Here is a 23,400-nt window from a genome sequence, read left to right as displayed (position 1 = left end):
CCAGGGTGAAGTAATAAAAGGGCTTTATTATGCTGGGATGTGATCCTGCAAACCTTTGTCTGAAACAAATCTGGTAGCATAGCTAACACAGGCTACCCTGCCTGAGCGAAGACTACTTATACAAGTGAAGGTTGCAGGATGAACCCTGGTTTCACAAGTGTCTGTCTGGAGTTGAGAGTCTGATTATTGGCAGTCTGGATGATTTATGGGAGCATGTGTATTGGAGCATTGACTTGAAAAGTAGATAGCTGCTCTGCACGGTACTCTGAGTTGTGTTTGAGATGTCATTTTGATTTATAGGTAGCTGTAAATTCATGTATGAAACTGGGATGCTTCTGAGAGCTGGTTTTTTTTATTGGCTTTTAAGTCCATTTCTGTGCAGTTAGATTCATGTTTAAATCTCTCACCAAACACAGACATGATTACAGTAATAAACAATTCATAGCATAGATATGCAGTAACAAAAAATGCATGTGAAATGATGTGCCTGCTTTAAAAACCTTGGAGTCTGAAAGAGTATAGTGTTAAGTGTGTGTGTGGGGTGGGGAAGAAAAACAGGAATTGTCTTACTTCTTGTTTACAGGTTATGCTAGACCCATCATAAAAATACAAAGCTGGCATTTGTTTTCTTTAAGACTTCTCACCTCCCCTACACCTGTCATCTAGCACCTTGCAATTGCCTTCTCAGTAGTGTATCAGATGCACCTGGAATTATTTGTTTAGTTAAACAATTCAAACATAATGTGTAAGGGGTTCATCTCTGTTGGAAGTAGTGATGTTTAGTAGACAGGCCCGGCCAGCAAGGAGGTATGATAGGGCAAGGTATCTAAAAGAATCTCTTATCTATATACTTTGTAATATGCTTGCTGTTCAGCAAAGGTAAGACAAGGAGGAAGGCAATTCATGAAAATTGAGAAATAAATCCCTCTTCTTTAATTTAAAGGTCTGTTTGAAAAGAATCAGGGAGATCATTTTTTTTTTTTCTTTTGTGAATTCTTGCTTTGCAATTTTTGCATGTGTTCTCTCTCACATGTGAACTTTCTGGCTCAGTGAAGGTACATAATCCAACTGTGCACTCTCAGTTATATTTAGAAACTTTCTTGGTTAAATCAAACAAAGCCGGCATAATATATTACCATCAAGATAATTTGGGGCAAGTGACAGTACTCGGTTAATACATGATTAAAGTGTCTGTAGATCAGGCTGTAGGCTTCCTGCTGCAAAACACAGCCAAGGGTGTGTGTGTGTGTGTGTGTGTGTAACACGTCTCTCTATATATTAGTGTATATATGCAAATCTCTACATATATTAATATACCACTGAAACACGTGTTGCCTAGTCAGAGCGAGTACTCATGTAAGTTTTGCATTGTGTGTTAGCTACAAAAGATTGAGTAGCTAACTGTGGGCAAATCCAGGAACAGAACCTAGGACACTGGAGTTCTCTAACCACTAGGCCACACTTCAGTAGCATTACGAACATAGTCTACCTTTTTATCTTTAATGTATCAGATGACTTCCTTCTCTGACAATGTGTAAACTAGCGCTGATTGGAACAAATACTGTCAGCATTAAGGGCACCTCCCCTTGCTTCCTTGGTGAGGGAGAGTCATTGGGAAGCTTGCGGTACAAAGGAGTGTTCTTGTACAAGCAGCTCCACAGGGGTGGGGTCAGATGAGCTGGGGGAAACAGTGAGGGGCAATATTCCATCTAATCTTGTCCACCTAAGCGTAGATTTTTTTCATCCATGTGTGGAATAATTTTTCTCTGTGCACCAAGGCATGTGCAAAAGTGCACCACCACTAGTAACAAAAACATAGCTGTGGGCACCCTGCTAATCAGCTGGGCAGCATTTGAATCTCGCCGGAGCTGCTGCACAAGTGCACAGGTTACCGGGAACAATGGTGTGGGCCTGGCGGATGCTTTCCCAATGCACAAGATTTTGCTGTGGCATGTCAGATAGCCACATATTTTGTGACTTGCACTCCCTCTGTGAAAAGTCAAACCCTGGCCGGCCCTAATGCTGGGATGTCTGCAAGCAGACTATTACAGAACCATTCTCATGGTCCTTGTACGGATTTATCTGGGGGGAGGGTATGAGTGAATCTTTAAGCTGTGAGTCACAGCTTTTAATGACTGTTCAAAAAGCTGCCCAGCCGAATGCCCTGCTTGTGTGACTCTGAATTTTAGGGGAATGGTGCCAGGTTAAATTTGCCCCAGTGAAAACACAAGCCTATATCCTTAAAGTAAAATCTAGTGATTTGGAAAGGGTCCCTTTTTTTAAGAACGGTGGTTAGTGGGTGAAGGTGGTGGGGGGGCAGTTCAATGAGCTGGAGTTAATCGGTTCACCATTTCCTTTTCCACTCTACTGTATGTGAGGTTATGACTAATCTGCTGCGCTGTGGGGCCATAAGACAACTTCCAGTGGATGATTCATTCTCCAGGCATTTCATTTGCTTTTTCTTTCTCCGTATGTGAGAATTGTTTGTTCAGAGCCGGTAACCAAGCAACAGTGGAATATAACATGTGTTTGAAATATGATCCATAAGACCTTAACGGAGGGAAGTGACACAAATTAATAAACTTTTGCCACCCAGATGAATGTCAGAATCTCATCTGATCCAGACAGGAAAAGTCAAAGTTTCTAATGTAAGAGCTGGGAAATATGACTCCTTTGATATCTTCTTGTCTCTTTCTCCTTCCACCCACACGGATACTTTTGTTTTCCCTCCCAGGCTGTAAGATGTAATATGCTGCCACATCCTTCATAGAGCTGGGCTGACTTGTGCTTAGAAATCAGGGCTTGGAGTAGTATTCCTGCTAATTTTTCCCACCCTGAGTAGAATGAATTTTGTTGTGCGCACCAATGTGGCGGGGATTTGTGACACTTCCTCTTCACATCGGGGCATGTAACATTCATGCGTCAGGAGTGGAGTTAAGGGGTTCTGTGTGGAGGAGGGGGCTCAGGCCTGCGACAGAGGGTTGGGGTTCAGGGGACTCCAGGGATGATGGATTTGGGGCACAGGAGGGGGGGCACCTGGCTGGCAGATGGGGCTGAGAGATTTGGAATACAGGAAGGAGTTGAAGGTCAGGGAAGCAGGCTGGGGTCCAGGAGGGACTGAGGGCTCTTGGGCAGGCCCAGGGATGAGGGGTGGTAGTGCAAGAAAGGGGCTCAGGTCTTGGTGTTGGGATGCAGGAGGGGGTACAGGCTCTGAACTGGGGGTATGGGCTTTGGATTGGGCCTGAGGAGTAGGGGTTTGAGGTGCAGAAGGTGGCTCTGTTTTGGAAGGGTTCAAGTTGGGGCTGAGGGTTAGAGTTCAGGCAGTGTCTCCCCCCACCCCCACGTCCAGGAGCTGGACCTACTGTGCTGGCCGCTACTGGAGGAGAGGGGCCCTTCCCTCTGTGTGCAGCATATGTTTCTATTGTGGTGCACATTTGCACATGCCTGAGTGCATGTAACAAAACTTCTTGTGCCCATGGATGGCCGAGATTTGCGAGGGAATGCTACCCCTTCTCTGCCCTTGTCTCACCCCTCATTCCCCCCGCACAGAGCTGAGGCTGTAAACAAAGCTCCCCGGCAGGCAGGGTCTGTGGTCAGGCGCTTTGGGGTGCTGCAGCACTCCCCTCCTCCTGCATCTTAGTTCCCTTCTCATGCCTATGTTCACCCCCCCCCCCCAATCTTCTATTGGGTTGGAAATAGGAGCAGTGCAGGCAAATATCGCCAGCTGGGACTTCACAAGCTGCCCACCCTATGCTCCACCCTACACATACCCACCCCAAGCCCCTTGCCTTGACTCCTGCGTACCCCTCAAGCCCCCAGCCTCCTGCCCTGAGTTCTCCACACCCCCAGCCCTGATTCCTGCACCCTGACTCCGCAAACCTCCATGCCATGAGGGCCCCCCTGCACTCTGCTCTATGCTTCAATTTGTTACAGGTACTAGGGTATGGCAGACCCCCCGGCATGTGACCTTCAGCCCTGCCAAAGGAGGGGGAGGGGTTGCGATTCCACTATACAGAGAGTTTAGCACAAGCACTCCTGTTTGGCAGCATCCGTAGTCCTGCATGATTTTAGTCAGCCAGATATCCACTTATCATGGGTGTGGCCAAGTTTCCCATCGTCCCCCAAGGTTTGTTTCCAGCCACCAGTCCTGGCTCTCAGTTCTCTGTGCTGTCATTTGGCTGTAATTTACCCCGAAATGTCATCTAAGAGCTCAGTATGCTGTGAAAGCATTGGTAATATTGCTAGACAATATTGACCTGTGGTTTGGCAAACTCTCTCATCTGGCACGGGTTCAACTTATACCTGTAAGAAATGTAAGTTATTTTCACTCCGGAGTCCCACGAGAATGAGAAGGGTATGCAGAGACTGTCAGCTGTTGAGTTACCAGACTGCATGTACTGCAGTAAGTAGATTTAAGTGCTATGGTGTTATCTGATTACAATATGATTATAAAAAACATTGTTAATATCACTGTGTTCTAGTTTCAACAACTCTTGTGCCAAGTAGGACACGTGGCCAGAAAGGGTTAAACAATCCCAGGCCAAATGACCCAGAGTCAACCAGTAGAGGCAGGTGAGCAAGGAATGTAAATGGTAACTAAGGTCATTCCAGGCTAGTTAGGCTAGAATTTTGAAATGCAAATCTGCCTTGCTAGAAATTAGAGGTAATATTAGTGTTGACTTCTATCTTATAGATCATTACCATGTAAACCGTCACTTCCTGTCTCTCATAACTGTTGCTTTAGAGAGAAAAACGGAGTATTAACATTGAGATGAATCTGAAGTAAGAGAATTCCATTATTGCGATGTCTAAGTTTTAATAAACTGCTTTAATAGATAAATTATGTTAATTACCATGATGTTTAGGAAACAGAAGGTTACATCAAAAGCCTGGTGTTTACTCAGGAGTATATAAAAGGCCCTTGGATCCTGATCTTGTTATATTTGATCTGCTTGAGGTTTCATCCAGTGGGGAAGCCTAAGGGATAAGGATTAAGATCCCAGTCACTGGCTGGAGTTATCCTGAATATGGAGCATTGGACTATGGCCCAAGTACTACCTCTAAAAGAATGCTTGGCAACTTCAAAATCATGTCCATTATATATCGCAGCCTCAAGAGCTCAGCTTGTCTGCATGTGTATTGATCTTTTACCCAATAGGTTCTGTTTTTATTTTTTAAATACATTTTTGTTTAGTTAATATGAATTAGGTATAAGTGTGTATTTGAGATATGGTCTGAAATATTTATTGACCTGGAAGGTAATGTGTCTTATGCTTTTGGACTGGTAGAACTATGTTTGACTAGGGTGTCTGGATGAATGCCTGTCACTTGGTACTTTATGCAAATTGTATTTAGGCTCCTGACTAACCAAGAAGATAATACAGAAACTGTTTTATGCTGGCTTAGTAAATATAAAGATTTGAATAAGCACCAGCGTTGGGGATTGGCTATCTCATTTCTTGCCGTGCACCCTAATGAGTGGCCTCAGCTCATGCCCCTGGGACCTTGGTTATCATAAACACTTTGACTTCCGGTATGTTATTCTCATAGTTGAAGCTGTAAATTAGTTTGACAGCCCACAGGAATGTAGACTAGGCCTAACTCTCACAACAGGTTTTATCCTGTTGCACTTTGATCTCATCTCTCTAATGCTTAGTCATTTTTGGATTTGCATTTTGCAAAGCTGTTCTATCTAATGAGCCCAATCCTGGAGCCTTTGGACAAGTAGAACTTGCATTGAAATGAACAGAACAGCTTTGGTATGCAGTTTGCATGTACTGCAGGATTCAGTCTTTACTCCTCCAGTACTTTGTTCTCTGATCCATTACTCATTCCACTGACATCTTGTTCAAGGTCAAAATCTTTTTTCTTGGTTCAGTGTGAATATCTGAGTTGTGATTTCTATAGCGGACTAGGAAACTGAGCCACACAGACAGCACTGAAATTGAGTGGGTGTTCTGTGACAAAATTGCCAAATCAGCTTTGAAAGTCTTAACCCATTGATGTAGTCGCCTATGAAAAGAAACATGTACTTTGTTTATAAAATAGTCGGGTTACGTTGTTATATGGTTTGGGGAATAATTTGTGGTGGGGGGCCCACTCTGATAATATGGTGAGTGGTCAAGGGCTGTACTCTTCTGTGTTAATGAAGGAGGTGCAGATTCTGGAATGGAGGCTGTGTGCAGAATAGAGCTTGGAATGGAGGATTGGGGTGCAGGAGGGGGTGTGGGTTCTGGGAGGGAGTTTTGGGTGGAAGACAGAGTTGTGACCTTGGACAGGGATTGAAGTGCAAGGTCAGGGAGAGGTTATTATATGGAGATACGTATATCATACAACTGGAAGGGACCTCAGGAGGTCATTGAGTCCAGTCCCCGCCCTTGTGGCAGGTCCAAGTACCATCCTTTTTTTTAAATCTATTTGCCCCCGGTCACAAAATGGCCCTCTCAAGGATTGAACTCTTAACCCCTGGTTTAGCAGGCCTGGGTGCAGGAGAGGATATGGACTTGGGAGAAAGTAGGAGTTGGTGCAGGGTCTAGTGGGGACTTGTGATCTGCGATAGGGCTACAGGAGTCGATGCAGGGGTTTGGGTTATGATCTGGGGCAGGGAGTTAGAGCTGGAGGGGGTGGAGTTCCAATCCTCTGAGGCCATGTGCATATCTATGTTGTGTGCCCCTTGGAGGAGGGGGACTTTACACGTTGCATATGTCTGCAAGTGTGGCCCAGGCAGCTCAGAGCTGCAAGGACTGTGCTGGCAGTCGACGCAACGCCTGGAGCCTCCCCACCATGGGGCGCACAGTGCATAGACAGGCATGGCCCCAGCAGCTGCATGCGTAGGGCAGTGAGTGCGTGGGAAGCAGGAAGCTGCCCAAGGGTCCTGCTGGGCTGCAGGGCAGTGGTTGCCCAGAGTATCATGGTGGGCTGGATCCAAAGATTTGATGGGCTGTATTTTGCCCACCCCTGTTACTACATGGGGGGCCAGCAAACACACCTCATTTGCTCCCTCCCCAAACTGCACCTCCAGCCTGATGTTCTCCATTGTGCCATTCCTGAAAAGGTTTGCTTTCATGTTGCATACGGGTCCCTCAAACAACCAGTTCAGTTTCTGGGGCCTGTGTCTCAGTTTGTCTCTGGAACGTAGAATGCTCTGCATGGGTGAGTTTGAGTATGTTCTTTCAGTTATCAGAGAGGTAGCCACGTTACTCTGTATCTTCAAAAACAACAAGAAGTCCTGCTTCATCAGATGCATGAGTGGCCATGCATCTGAGGAAGCGGGTCTTTGCCCACAAAAGCTTATGCTCCAAAATATCTGGTAGTCTCTGAGGTGCCACTGGACTTCTTGTTGTTCTTTCAGTTAGTGTCTTTTAAATGGTGGGCTGTTCCTCAGTGTTCAGATTTTCAGTGAGGTTCTGAAAAAGAACCCAAGGACGAGCCATGTGATAAAGCAGGCTGAATGTATGTGCCACTATGGACACTTGGTTGGCTTAGCAGTACTGGCAACCACAATCATGTAGATGCAGTCTACACAAACAAAAGGCTCTGTTCTGTTTGTTCCGGGAGACCGTGTCCCTTCACTATGTTATGCACGGGTGGATATTCTTTTCTGTCAACATATCTGTGGCTATACTGAGGACATTGCATAACTATGTCATCAGGAGGTTTTTTTGCCCCCCAGGCTCCTGATCTATGTGGCTGTGCAGATACAACTTTTCAGTGTAAGCCAAGAACTCGGTCTTGGCCTACGTTTGGCTAAAAAGAAGCCACTTTTTTTGTCTTTGCTGTCTGTTCCTGATTTGGGCAAAGGAGAAGGCAGGCTTCATGCCCAGAGTAGGAACTGAGCAAAGACTCTAGATTTTGGTCTCAGTTCCACCAGTGACTTGATTTGTGATCCTGGACGAGACATTTATGCATTCTGTTCCTGTAGCCCTGTTTTTAAAGTATTCTGAATCCAGACTCTTAAGTTGTTGTGAGGGTTATGGTTTATAAAGGGACTACAGGAACAGAATGCATAAATGGCTCATCCAGGATCACAAATCAAGTATAAGTCTTAGAATTTGTTGAAAGCTGGCAATGAGGAATGTCTGAGCAGGTAGGACCAGGGAGTTGTTGGAGTGGTGATTCCCTGTTAGCATAGCTGGAGAACATTGGTGCTGTACATGTGACTCTGTGGTTGTCACATGTGGTTCTTTGCAGACCTTTCTTAAGTTTTTTTTGGAACTTTGTGTTTTCCTGCCTGGTGTCGGAGCTGGCTTATATGGAGCTGAACTCACAGATGGGACTGCTAAGGATTTCTCCAAGTAGCTGATGGGGGATGGCTGTAGAAAACAGACTGTTCTTGACAGGTTTGGTGGACCATCTCCAAGTAATAATTTTCCAGTTGCTGGTTTCCAAATTTACATTATGGATATGGTCATCCTGAAATCTGATGTGCGGAACAAAACAGCACAGTGCAGTACCAAGCTATTGCTGTATGATTATTCTGTGTCGTCTTGTGATTTAATTGGATGAAAAATTTCTAAATTAATTAGCAGAAATGCAACACTTCTCAGCTGAATGCTACCCCTCTCAAAAGACAGCTGGCAAACAAACTGCTAGATTTACCAATTTCATTACATAACGTATAAGGGGGAGGGGTTCTCATTCTCTAAGAATTTTCTTTCCTAAGCCATCCATTTGTTACTGATACTGCTTATGTAATGAAATTACTATGCTTTGTAGATTGCTCTTGATTTGATTTCCTTCCCTCTTCCTCCAAGCACTCTGTGGCATTGTTAAATGCTGTAACTCTGCTCTAGTAACTGCATCTCTGCAAGACCTCAGGTTCTGATATCTTAGTTTGCTGTGTTCAACAGCTGTGCCAGCAAATTTACTCTGCTCAGTTTATGGGTAGTTTATAAAGTAGTACGGGTTCAACCTCTTAAATCCGGTATTCTCTCATTCAACAACATTCCTGGTCCTGCATGACCACTGATGCTGCAGGACCAGAGCATCCCAGTGATGGGACAGGACCTGCATCAGTGAGGGAAGGAGCCTTAGCAGTAGCCAGCAGCCTGGCCTGGGCCAGAGCTGGAGCCCCTGCTGCAGTACCAGGGGGGTAGGAGGGGAAGGAAGTGGGGTGGCGTTGAGCCCCTGCTGGAGCACCTGCTGAGACCACACAGCAGGAGAAAGAGGGGAAACTGGGGAGCAGAAGCCAGTGAGCCCCAGTGGCTAGAGAACCAGTTGTGAGCACTGGGGCCTCGGTGGTTGGGGGACTGGTTGGGGAGCAGTGGGGCTGGGAACTGGTGGGTTGGGAGCCAGCTGGGGGTCTGCTGGGCTGGGAAGTTGCAGGCCACGGAACTGCTGGGGAGCTGCGGGGTGGGAGTAGTTAGGGAACCACAGAGCCGGGGAGCCAGCGGGAACTCTGAAAAGTGACTGGGGCTAAGGTACAGAAGGGGAGCCCCACGGGCATTAACCACTCCTGGTCTGGGAAAATCCTTCATCCAGGACTGCTAAGATCCCAAGGGTGCCAGATGAGGCAGGTGCAGCTTGTATTTAAAAATTAAATGGTTAAACCGAAATAATCCTGTACACACCAGGGGACATACCAAGGGGGTCTTCTGTGTTTGCACTCCATCACAAACCCTTTCTCTTGCAAATGTAACTTGAGATGAAGGCCAGGTCTACACTGCCACTTTTCCTCTGCTGCAACTTTCTGGCTCAGGGGTTTGAAAATACGCCCCCCCCACCCCAGTACAGCAATTTGCAGTGCTGTAGGGCAGCAGTGCCTCTGAGCTCTCAGCACTGGGGGCTATGCCCCCTGTTTAGGTGGTTTACATAGGTGGTGCAGTGGTCGTACTTTCACTGTGAAGTGCTGGCCTGGCAGCACTTTGCCTGAGGTTATGTCTACGTAGGCAAAGTAAGTCTACTGCAGATACACAGTTCTACCTATGGCAGCAACTTCGTAGCTAGAATCGACAAATCTGCCCTCGGATTACTTGGCTGTCCTTACCGAACAAGATTAACGAGAGAGTTTCTCCCTTAGACCTCCCTTACTCCTTGTGTCTTGCAAGGAGTACAGGAGTCGACTGTGACCCCTGAGAGGTTGATTTTTGTTCATCTCTAGCAGACACGTGAAATCGAACCCTGGGAGATCGATCCTGAGTGGGCCAGTCTTCTGGGCAAGTGTAGGTGTAGCCTAAGTCATCTGTTAAAGAAGATCTAGAACAGATTGGCTTATCTCTCAACTCTACTCCATTACAAAGTTCCTCCTTCTTTTCAATCTCAGGATTTCTTTGGTTCTATTTAACCTTACTGTAAATAATTGGTATTTATTAATAATAATACAGTATTAACATTGCAGATGCTAAATTAAGAAAGTGAGATTAAGAAAAATAAATAAAGACGGCAACTCCAATAGGAAGGAATTCCTTCTTTACCTTTTGTAAATTTTTGTGGATACAATTTTAATTATTGTCTCATTAGAAAAGTCAAGTAACACTTTTAGTATTGGCACTCATGCGGTCAGCCAACTGAATGGTATAGTCCCACCCACATTACAGCTGCGTAGGGAATTGTCTAGCTTTTGAGCTTTTGGTACCCTTCGGGAAAGCTTTATGTTGTTCCTGTACCCTAGGAACAAATTATGTTGATTTTGCTGTTGCAATAGAATAACCTTTGTGATCTTAGACAAATCTGCCTCTTTCTAGCTTTTGTCACTCAGCTTTTTGGTGACTGATTAATATTATGGCTCCTTTCCCACTTTAGCAAGACAAATGCAGAAGTGGGGGCCAGCAAAAGTACCTTTAAAACCTTATTTACCAGGTTTTGGTATAAACTTTGCCCTAAAAATTTTAAAAACCTTAGATTTTGGGAATAAAATTTGCTGCCACCACCCAAGTAATAATAAGGAAACCAGGGAGAGACTACTTGGGAAATCTTAGCCCCAAAAGTAAAAACCAGGACACAAACATTAACCACTACCAAGTTAATAAAAAGAAAAAGAGAGAACTTTTATTATTACAACAATATTTGTGTTGCAAGCCTCATGACTAGATGGAAGAGTTACAAAGTAAAACACATGGGGAGTCTTTACCATGGGCCTAGAACTTAGGTTTTTTTTTCCTGGAAAAATCCCTTTATTTTAGTCTCTGAACCACAACATTCCTCTTCATTATGTTAAGCAGAGCGTCTTCATTACAAGAAATCAGAAATGGTAGTCGCATCAGGTGTGCCACTGCCTGCAAGTGAAACTGCAATTACCAAGCTGCCCTGTGCACATCAGTGTAGTCGCTGAGCTTCCCACTCAGATTCCAGCAGCATCAGGACATCCCCCTCCTGCACAGGCCCCTTGACGGTCTGGATGATGGAGCGACTGGTGTCATCCATGAATTCAGCACGAACCTGGGTGCACTGGCCTTGCGAGCCTGTCCGGCCCAGCACCTTGGTGACCCGGGCCAATTTCATGGGCTGCACGTGGCTCGTATCCATGGCAGCAGCTACAGCTTACAAGGAGAGTAAAATAACACTTTTAAAAACTGCACAGACATTAGATCCCACTTCCCAAACCATAAAACAATAAAGCCTAATGGATCTATTTAAACTTTACCCTACTTACAGAAGATTGGGGGGCCTGTTTTTGGAGGGAGATATTTTGTCTCTCTCTCCCCCATGGCTGGAAAGAAGAAGAAAAAGACAGAGAACAGAAGAAGGGAGGAACCAAAATTTAATTTTTACCTACATTTTTATAGGCCAACCGCACCTGGCTAAGGAGGTTAACCCTTTTACTTTCCAGGCTGCTGGCTAACCCTTATGATTATGACAGATAACCATACAGGTATTTAATAAGAATGGGTAATTGGTTTTCAAGAGGAATGAGATCCAGGCATGTGAATTTTATCTTTACATGTATGCCAAAAGTACATTAAATGCTAAAGTGAGAACTTTAGTGCTCTGTATATGCAATCGTGTTTCTTAGCCTAGTGTAGACATAGCCTAGATGTGGTCTCTGAACTAAGATCTCTCTGTAGCTTGTTATGGGATCATGCTTTTCAGTGGGAACAGCATTGGGCTCAATTAGATTTTAGTTCATGGATCATGAAGCGCCCAACCCTGCAAAAAGATTAACTGAAGTCAGTGGGTCTCCATACAGGTGTCAGGATTTCTTTCGAATTGCGGGGCTAGTTGGATCCATATGAGTGTGATCTGTGGCCTGATTCATTAGAGTATGGGGTGATTTTCTGTGTGTGGGGGGCAACATTTTCAAAAGTGGGCTCAAACTAGGGTGGTATAATTGGCACAAGCAAAACCTTTGCTTCGTACACGTCAAGTTCACTAACCTTATTCCTCATGCCACGTGTTAAAAATCATAAACCAGGTCACAAAAATCTTGATTTTTTTTTTTTTAAACTATTAAATGTTGGGGTTCTTTGTATTTTGCCTTTATGTTTTTAGTATTTTTTTTTCTTTGCAACCATGAGTCCTAGAAACTACTTTTTAATTAAACCCGTGATTCTCTTCTAATTCCGTGACTCCAGGAGCTTGAGTCTTTAGAAAAATCTTATAAGACTTGCAATTCAAATCATAAATTGGCCTCACCTGAATTTAATAGCTGAACACCTAACCGCTTGCAGCTGCAGTTTGTACTACTAAAACCTGCATATAAACAAATACATATACAAAATCATGGCATTGATCATGTGGCCTTTTTGAGTTTAGAGTGAGTTAAGAGCTAAGTTTTCAAAGAGGCTTTGTTACAACTTTTCTAAAAACAGCAATAAATTAAATAAAATGCAGTCTACATTGGGTACTAATTACTTACAAAATGGGAGATTTAATGGGAACACAGACCCTGAAATCTAATGATGTGGATAGTAATGACTTGGATAGCACTTCCTTGGAATACTGCCTTGGCATTCAATGGGTGAGTGTAAAAATTGTCTGGCTGTATAGTGGCATGCTGTAACTGATGTTTGGGGTTTAGTCTGCAGTTGCAACAACAGTGTTTTTTGTTTTTGTTTTTATGTTGTTGGAAGTGGGTGTTTTTTGTTTTTTTGTTTTTTGGAAGTGTGTTCTCTTCTTCCTCCCCCCCCCGCTCGTGTAAAATGTGTTAGGGATGTTTTATGTGCAGGAAATGGGGATCGTTGGTTCATGAACACAGCTGGTTTAAATAAAATCTAAACCAGAACGGGTATGTGGAATGCCTTTATTTTGTCCAGGGCCAACAGATCTCCATCAAGATCAGATGACTACAGGACTAGAAAATCATTTGATTTAAAAAAACAAAACAGAACAAAACAAAAAAAACCCAAATCCCCAAAGACCTAATTTTCCAAGATTTTGGTTGTGTAATATGCAGCATTATAATTGTTATCCTGTAATTTCAGGGGTCATTTTAAAGCTGTTTCCCTCGTTACATTTGCAAGAATGTAAATTGCGAGAAACTGTGTGTTTTGATTTGCTGTTGGAGTTTAACCCTTGACTAAAACTCATTCATTAGCTCTGTTTTGCGCTTATGTGAATTCACAGGAAGAGCAATGCATTCGGCAGTTTTAAAAATCAACTGTCCAAGGAAAATCTGAATCTAAAATTGGAAGAATTAGCTATCTGCTCCCTAAAATAGAGCGCATTAGATCAGCTCTGTTGTTTCACGTTTGTGAAACAGTGCAGGCAATTAAGCATTGAGTGGTCGTGTTTAGCTCATTTAATGTGACCTTGGCGAACTGCATTACAAAACCCCTTTGAACACGTCAAACCTAAGAATTTTAAATGCAAATCTCGTAACACATAACTAACATAATGAATAATTTAAAAATGTATTGGGTGCCATTAGGGGCACAAACATATTTAAAATAACCCATAATATCTCTCAGCTGGACATGGCTGTTTGCTTTTCAGATGTTTACTGTTTTTGGTGTATGTATTTTTGACACCATGCTCTGCATTGTAAGAGAGTCTACTAGATTTTTTTGTCCTGTTCCTATTTTCTATAGCCACAGTTTATACAAAGAACAAAAAACAAATAGACTCATTTTTTAAGAATGTAGTTTTGAAAGTTGTTTTATGGTTTTTCTAAAGCTGATTTTTAATAATTTAACTGTTGCCTGATGTAGAGGTTTACTGTTTCCAACTGGGAGAACAGAGGAAGGAAGAGATACTGACTACAGACAGATCTTATCACTTCATGTAAATACTTGTCTACACAGACCCTTTTCACTGTAAATACTTGTCTGCTTTAAGCATTATCACAATCTCATCATTGCCAGCACAGACTGTCCCAATCCTAGAGCACTAGTAGAGTTACATACTTGTCCTGCTCCAGGGCTCTTCACTGGAGTTGCTGTGGTAGGTGGTAGTTAAACAAAGCCCAGTGTTCCAGCTCATCTCTTGGAGCTTTTAAATAGCCATTCAACTTAATCCTATTTCCTGGCTTCTGAATGAAAATTCTTCCTGAGAGTTATTATATATTTTCCAGTGCATCTCTCCTGTGAGAAATTAGTGTAAACATTCTGGAGTCTTACCGGAACCTTCAAGAGACAGTCAGTCATAGAGGGGTTCCATTGGGACCATAGTTAAACCTATATGAAGATTTTGATCTGAAAGCAGATTAATTCCATATTATAAGGGCAGAATTTAATCTCCATGTTTAACATACTTCTTCCCAGACCAAACAAATTTTATATTTTCTTGGTGTAAAATTTGAGGAAATCTTTGAAAAAAGAGACCTCCTTGTCTTTTTACCTGGAGAGTCTTGTTTGTGTCTTTTCAGACTGCCTACCCAAAGTGCACCGGTTGCTACTTCCTCCAAGGAGGAAGGTGGTTTTCTGTGAAGTTCTTAAGTAAAGTGGGTTGGCAAGAGAGCTCAACGGGAGAGGTGCACGTGAAGTTTGGGGAAAGCTTATCTTTTTACCTCAGCTGAAAACAGACGTGAAAACTACAACAGCCGTGTTTACATGAGGTTTTTATCACGTGCTAGCTGATAGATGGCATTTTAAAAAAAAAAGCACATATTTTTATTGTGATTGTATTAATGTAGACATTCAGATGTGTTAGTCTTAATGTCCTAACCATTCATGAGTCAAGGAAAGGGTGTTACGCATGTCCATGAGGAGTCAACAAGGCTTACCAAGGGATGCAGCCTATAAGTATTTGATTTATGTCTTCAAATGGCCACAGCAGCCAATGGGAGAGTCATGAAGACACCTGTTTGATGAGATTGAGCTTTGCCACTGATGGCATGGAACATTAATGCTGGGGGCTGGACTGTTGGATCTGTCACAAGACAGACATTGGCTATGTTTGGCGCTTATTCTTGTCACTTAATGAAGTGTTTCTCAACCAGGGTTATGTGTACCCTTGGGGATACACCAATGTCTTCCAGGGATACATCAACTCATCTAGATGTTTGCCTAGCTTTACAATGGGCTACATGAAAAAAATTAGTAAAGTCAGTACAATCTAAAAGTTCATTCAGACAGTGACTTATTTCTACTGCTTCACGTGCCTTACGCTGAAATGTAAGTACAGTATTTCTATTCCAGTTCATTTATTTGAAAGTCAGCAAGTTTTCAGTAGTAGTTTTCTGTGATGTTTTTCTAAGTAGGTTGTTTTTAAGTGAGGTGTAATTTGATGGCATGCAAAACAATGCTGGCTCTTAAAAAGGGTACAGTAATCTGGAGAGGTTGAATGACACTTATTTCAAGACCTCATCTTACTTTAGGACCATGTTTCTCAACCAGTGGAATGCATATGGGTATTCAAAAGAAGTTTGGGGGGGTACTTGTAATTTTATTTAAAGGGATACTTTATAAAAAGGTTGAGAAACACGAACCTAGTGCAACATCTGGAGATGATATCAAAGTCATTGAAAGAAAAATAATCCAAACAGGGCGCCTTGTGATACAAGAGTAGATCATGGATTATACTCATTTTGAAATAGGGGTAGAAGTTGCTCGTCTTGCACCTTCAGGAGCAAATTCTGCAAGGTGACTTGTTGCTTGATATCCAAAGCAGCAGTGTTGTACAGGGTTGATAGCCAGGCCAAATCAGTGAATCTACTGGTTTTTATTGTTAAGTTCAGTTGAGTGTCCGCTAGTTTTGTATGAGAGTTAATGAGCAGCACTGGGGAGCACAGTTCAGCTACAGAATAGCAAAAGTTAAGTCTGGGATTTCTTAATGTCTGTACATCTCTCTGGAATGCACCAGTTAGTTTGCTGATCAGATTATTTCTTGTCTTCATTGAGGCCTTGGAAAGGTGTTCCTTGAAAGTCCTGGTATAATCCAGCTAACACCTAGATACATACACACTTTGTGTCGTGGTCCTCCTGCCTGTGGCCATTGAGAAGATATTGAACTGCTTATCAGTCCTTGTGTGTGTTTCGAGGGACGCAGCTGGAAAGTGTGTCGTTTTGGCACTTGGTTTAAGTCTCCATCTGTGACCACAGAAGGTCGTAGATTCTGGAAGCATTTATACTTACTGGTCTGTATCTTGTGTAAGTTTATGTTCTATTGGAATTACAAACACTGAGATTTAATTTCGTACCTCTTTAAAAAAAAATGTAATTGACTTCAATCCAGAAAGCTCATTAAGAACGCTTTTTTTTTATTTTTTTGATTTAGTAATATCAGAACAGTAATACCAAGGGGAGTTTTGAGAATAGTTGTCTTATTTGAGGAATTAGATATTTGAAGAATTACAATACAGTTTCATTTTCTCTTGTCTTCACTCTGTATTTACTAGTATCAGCAACACTTGGTATTGGTAGCTCAAAATGCTCAAAAAGCATGAGGCAGGTCTTCAATTCATAGATTTAAAAAAAAATTTGCTGTCTAGTTTTTGAATCTTTAGTGTGCCCTTTTATTATGTTTTTTTTCAAAGTGTTTTTTTTTTTAAAAAAAGTCCTTAACTCTGATGACTACAAACCCTTTAAAATTTGTCTCCAGTGAGATGGAGCTTTAAGTAAAATATCCAATATCCATTTTTCAGTAAAAATGAGATTTGTCAACACTGAATACTCTCCTCTGAACCTCACCAGGTTTAGCTTATAGTATTGATAGCATAAGTTTTGTTGCACGCAGAGGTATATACACTATCTTAAATTTATGATTACTTGTTACTGGATCCATTGCTATGTATATATACTAGGCACTTCAGTTGATGGAAAAATGCATAAAAATTAGAAGGAAAAAACAGCTTCAAAGTGCTTCTGGTCAAAGTATAAATAGCAATCCAGGAGTGAGTGGTATCTAGCCATTGTGTTGTTTCACACAGTGAGAAATAATCATGAAACAATAAAAATAACTACCTTTAAAAGCATCCAACAGGAGTTCAAAGGAAACCAATCAATGCATTTGATTTGAGTAGAAGTTAAAAGCAGGGATCAGTTTGTCAGTAGTAGAGTGTAGACTTCATTGGTGGAAATAGTACAGCAGTCTCTAATTTAATCACTTTAGGTTATTGAGGTACCCTTTGCTTGAATAATTGGTGAGGTTTATTTGCTGCAAGGTACTTTGAATACTATAATGGTAAGTCTCTCTTGCATTGCTGGGAGAGCGTTCCAACAAATTATTCATTAACTTCACTTATCTGGCTTTAGATTTGTGAGATTATTCCATCAATTTCCATATGAGGACAGCTCGGCTCAGAAAGGTGGGGATGCTGAATCATACTTGCAGTGAAGGGGGCAGAGTTAATGTTGTATTGTGTGCATTATCTTAGCATGACATCTGCCGGTTATCTCATGTTCTTTGGGGCCTCGAACATCAACGTTCTGGACAGGCCTGGAGAAAAGTAGCACAGGTAACTAATTCTCCACTGAAGTTTGTTAGAGAATTTTTAATTAACATCCATGCAGACATCTTAAACTTTTTGACAGAGTGAATTTGGGGAGAGCAATTATTTCCAAAGTTTCTTAGATTATTTTTTAAGGAGGAATTGCTGCTTTTGTGTATTAACAAACATGACCTTTTATTCTTAGGCATGCACCCGGGCCATAATGATCTTTAAGCATTTGTGTCATCTCGGTGAATGAGACTGTTCTTGTGCTTAAACATAGGTACATGCTTAAACAACTGGCTGAGCTGGAGTCTGTAATAAGGGAGTATAAAACACAAATGTATTCTGAAGTCTTGTACCAACATCCTTTTGTGTTAAGTCAGATAGAAGCTATGGAAATAGCTGTTAGTATGTCTGAGAGCTGTCTTTGTTTAGAATATCACCAGGTTCAATCATACTGGGATTTGTCTGTTAGTATCCAGGTTTTGGGGCAAGTTTACCTGTTATGGTTAACTGGTGGAGGCTGGAGTGGGCAGGGGTTGTGCCAGACAGCACAGCCTGCTGTGGGCAGGAGGAGCTCCATCCCATCTGGAGCAGCCACTATCTTATGGTGGGTGGCGGGGGGGTGCAGTCCAGCATGTCTGTGGTGGTGGGGCCCCTTCCCCACCCCACTCCCATTTCATTCATTAACCAGTTAAACTTAACATTTAACTGGTTAATCAAAAGGGATTTTACATCCTTAGGTCTCTGCCAATTTGACTTACTGAATTACATCTGTTTGGTGTAGAGCTGCAGTATGGCATGTTATCTATGCCATGCCAAAACCAGAGTCCTACTCACACTGTTGTGGTAACAAAAGTAACTCCACCCATTGTTGTTGTTATTCTGCAGCTATTTTGCATGCAGCAATGTCACTGGTTGTGTGAAGGGGACTGCACAAATGGTGGCTTTCTTGGCCCGACTACCATCCCTGTGTGACAGCACTGACTTTCAACTGCTAATTATTAGCCAGATAGATGATCTTCAAGGGCACTCAAATTATTGTCAGAAAGGTCAAAATATGTACGCTATGAAGAGTCTTCGTTCTTTAGATACTTTAGAAATCACAGCAAAATATACACACATCCAAGTTTTAAACTCTCAAATTCCAAGATTTTCCGAGGGTGTAACTAGCTCCTGGACACCTACAAGGTTGCTAGGTATTTTTTTTTTTTTTAAACAGTGAAGCCCAGGGCTCCCAGAATACCTCACCTGTATCCCTCTCCCCCCAGTAGTGGGGACCCTAGAACTGGCCCTAGTTTCTTGCTAAAGCGATAATTTATTGCTACTGGGAGATCAGAGATGGACAGTTTAGCTCTTTCAATCCATCCACTCTTAAATTACCTCATTTGTATTCATGTGCCACATTCCATAATTACAAGGGTGGAAGCAAAGCTCACACGTACGCGACTTCACCCAAAACCAACGTGCTGTGTTCAGCTTGTTCTCTTTTGTATTATTACATTGTTAATATAGTATGCTTATGGTCTGACAAAATCACCCACAGTGAAATACTATGGTTGGCAGCTGTGCTGAGTGAGGAAGCCGTGCTAGTATGGAGGCAAATGACCTGGGTTGGCCAGGTCGTATGTAACAGTTGCCTGCCCAAGATTGTTCTGTATAGTGCAGTGTTTCCCAAACTTAAAACGTTCGTGTACCTCTTTCAGGACTTCGAGCTTATTGGTGTACCCCCTCTTCCAGTGCCATCCCAGTGCTTATCTTCTGATTTTTGGCCATTTATTTTCTGGTGTGTACCCCTTGAAATCCTTTTGCATACCACTGGTAGTACATGTGCCACCCTTTGGGAAACACTGGTATAGTGAATTTAAAAAAAAGAAATAAGAAGGCCTGTCTGTCCCTAATGCTGCCTCAAGCGGCACACATGGTCTGCCAGGCTGGACTTAATGACCGAAGAGGAACATCCCACGATAGACACACTTGAGACTCTGCTGTCAAGGAAGCAGAACCCACAACAAGAATATTGCTTTGCCGCTTCGGCAGACAACAGGAGAGAATGCCGACGCCAGTGTTCACTGGCACGCTTCCAGAACCTTGCATGTGAAAGCCGATTTCCAGTCCTAGTCAACCTTAAATACAGGTGGCAGTCATAAGAGACATATAAAATATGCTTTATATTGTGCTTCATGGCTGTAAGTGGTAAGACTTTTCATTGGTTTGTTGCTTTGTCAGAGTGAATGTTCACTGAAGGGTCTAGCTGCCAGATTTAAACAACAGAAAAAAGTCATACAGCTTGTCAGCATGAGTTGAGAGTGACCCGTGGAGTGCGGATCTCATGTCTGTTGACTGCTGGGACACTTTGGCATTGCCTGTCATGAATGGAATCTGGGGAGGGGTCTCAGACGATCCGGAATGCTCGCTCTTACTCCCAGCTATGTCACCTGTGTTGCATGTAAGGGCCCCTAGTTCTCTGTTACATTCTTACCACTTTGAAATTCCTCCTGTATATGTTTGTACTTCCTTCTCCACATGCATTAGTCTGATTGTGGCCGGCCAGAAGAGCTGTAAGTCAATACAACCATGTGTACTTCCTGTTTTCTCTTGGAGGTGGCATCACCTGTTGCCTGGGTACTGGCTAACTGCCATGGATAAAGACAACACTAGAAGGTGCTGCAGTGGGCAAGAGGCTGTATGGATGTTTGAATCAGGGTTTTGATTGGGACCACAGACAGCCTGGACTGGCTGTATCCACGCTCCTGGCCCTCCCTGCTAGGTTCTGCTGTCTGCCTCGGGCTGAGGAGTGGCATTCTGACAGGTGGGGCGTGGCTGTGTTGAGCTCAGGGCTTTGCCAGCAATGAGCAAAGACGGGCCTAGATTGTGAATCTTTGTCCGTTTGGCAGCATTTGCAAACACTTGGAGATTAGGGAAACATTTTTTTGAAAGACACAGCGGGAACCCAAGGGCATATGCATGGGTCTTGTATACTAGCTCCAGTGGAGGTGAATGGTGAGAAATAAGGTGGAGTGGGAGAGGTTGAGGGATCTTTATCAAGGTAACTTCTGTTTTTCTGTTGTTCATATGCTCCACTCATCCTGTGTGTTAATATCCCCAAAGTACCTGCTGGGGCACAGGAAGGAGCTGACCTGAATTTGAAGAGGTAGCAGCTATCCAGATAGCAGCAACTGTTTCAGGGATGCTCTCCACCTGCTAAATCAAACTCCTGACCTTGTGTGACTTGTATATTTGTCCCAAGGCAAACACATGTGTGGGAGTACAACATGAAGTATAATGCCTTTAAAGAATAGATTTCTATTCTAGGGTGCCAAGCCACCATATAATGGAAGTACATATAGTTTCTTTATTAGCCGATGTGGATTTACATTATAGACTGTGTGCCTTTTGAGGTCATTTGTTGTTTTCGCGTTGCCTGAGAGGCCAGATGCTCTAAAATACAAATGTGTTATTGGGGACTCAAGCCAGTGGACTTCTTAGCTGTGACACAAAGCCTGTTAACATAAAAATTGGTCTGATGTTCCCTCTGACCTTCCTATTGTTCTGGTTTACAGGGAACATAGTAAGGCATTCATTCCTTTAGTTCCCATCAATGTTGGACTGCAGCTGGAGAATGTGTCTTGGAATTTCACGGATCCAGTGTGGCTTTCTCCCTGGCAAAGCTCTGACATTACTTTAATAGATTGTAAGGTTCTTAGCTACTGGAATGGTGAGAACCAGTCGCAAAGAACATTTTATTGACCCTGTGGTTCACTGTGCCTATTCTACTTCAGTATCATTCTTTATCCTTCTCTTTTCAAACTAGCCACATCCTGTATTTTCTCACAGTGGGCATGGCATACTGTTAAGATTGACGTGTTTTAAATACGCTTCATAAAGAGTATTTTTTTTCCTCATTTTATTTACATTGTTCTTTTCTGTAGCAAGGTCAGTTACATAGAATGTGACAATTCTGGATGATTTATTCAGCGTGCCCTAAGTTTCTACACTCGCTGCCCAGTGCCATGCTGTGTTAGTTGCGTATTAGCTTTGTGGCACTGTACATAATGTTAGGCTTTGTATGAAGAATATGTAGCCTTGTGCTTCAATAGGCACTTGGTGTAAAAGCAAGACTGCCTCCAGAAGACATGGAGACAATTCAGATTTTGTTTCATTATGTGTCTCTTTAAAGGGGACTTTAAAAGATTGTCACAGCTCACCAAAAGAAGCCAAAATTTATTGTTTGTCTGTTCATTAAGGCCTTCCAGTCTGCTTTATCAAATTGTCTGGCTCTTCTAATTGTCTTTTGACATACTTCTTAAAATATAGCATAGAGATTGATTTTTGCTCTCTATGGCTCTACCTATAGCATAATGACACTGAATTCCTCTTATTCTGCTGCAACATTGAGCTCGAGGGTTAGGTTTTTGAAATATTAGGACTGGAGATAAATCTCAAGGATTTTTATTTCTCAGTGAGATATTATCAGGCTGAAAAGCAGAGGCAAAGGTGAAAGTGTTTTAGCGAAGGAGCACACGAGCAGTGGATATAAGGAGAGCTAGACATTCCTCTCTCCCTTCCCCAGCACCGGAGAACCTCTCACAGTGTGAGAAGGGTATGAAAATGGCATCCTACGAGTGTAATAGATACTGCAGTGCCTACAGCTTTCCTTAGATTCCTTCTGTGCAAATGAGATCAGCCCTTATATAGGCAAAAAGTATCACTTCCTCATACCTTTTTTTTTTCTTTTTTAAAAAAAATCTGCTCGTGTGTGTTTTGAACTAATTTATGGTTCTTATTTTGTTCTTGCTTATAGTACTTCTCATTTTTTGTATTTGAATGGCAGGAAAGAGGTTACTCATATTACTCCTGTACTAACCATAGGGATAGGTTTCCCCTCGTGGCTCCAGAGCTATAGAAAAGTTAATAAAGCTTCACAGCTATTCTCCAAAAGGAGCTCCATGGTGGGCACTTGAGGTGGGTTATTTTCACTTGTACCGTGATCCCTTGAGTAGTGCAGAGAGTGCCATGGCATTCTTGGAGCAGGACACTACTTGTCCTCTTTTCTGGAAAAGAAACTCACCTTGAGTTCATGCCTTTGCAGGTTAAACTCATAGACTTCAAGGCCAGAAGGGACCAGGGCTGTTCCTAAGGGTGTGTGGGGCCAGCGGCAACCCCTCCTCTGCCCCAGGCCCCACCTTACTCCACTCCTTCCCCTGAGCCCTACCCTCGCTTCATCCCCGCACTACTTCTTCCTGCTCCTTCTCCAAGTGATGCAACCCAGCAGATGGTTCAGGGACAGGGATCTGGCATGGGGGGCAGCCTGGGTCTGTTCTTCCCACCACCGCACCCCACCCAACTCACGGTGGCAGTGGAAAGCAAAGCATCCTAGCCAACATGAGCTCGGGTGGCTTGCTGGCCAGAGCAGTTCGCATCATGGCAGAGCAGCCAGTGCAGCTTTTTGTGGGGCAGATTGAGCAAGTGCTTGTGCTGAAGTTTGAGACCCCAGTCCATAGACTTGAGTTACAGAGCATCAACCATTTTACACTAGTGTAAACCTGAAAGTGACCCACACTACAGAGGAAGCTGAAAATCCTCCATGGTCTCTGCCAGTCTGACCCAGGCAAGTATTCATTCATGCCCCCAAATATGTCAACCAGTTTGGT

The 23,400-nt window shown here is 43.0% G+C and overlaps 1 protein-coding gene and 1 pseudogene across 2 annotated transcripts in view; one reads left to right on the top strand and one right to left on the bottom strand.

The window, feature by feature from the left end:
- Positions 1–23,400, top strand: part of BICD2 (BICD cargo adaptor 2) — a 144,170-nt gene that overhangs the window by 5,711 nt on the left and 115,059 nt on the right. The gene's annotated exons all lie outside the window — the stretch shown is intronic.
- On the bottom strand, positions 11,112–11,463 carry LOC142019256 (small ribosomal subunit protein eS28-like; annotated as a pseudogene).

This window comes from Carettochelys insculpta, chromosome 11 (assembly GCF_033958435.1).
Source record: "Carettochelys insculpta isolate YL-2023 chromosome 11, ASM3395843v1, whole genome shotgun sequence".
NCBI classification, from domain to species: Eukaryota; Metazoa; Chordata; order Testudines; family Carettochelyidae; genus Carettochelys; species Carettochelys insculpta.
Note: the sequence above shows the minus strand (reverse complement) of the source record. Positions and strands in the feature narration are given on the sequence as shown.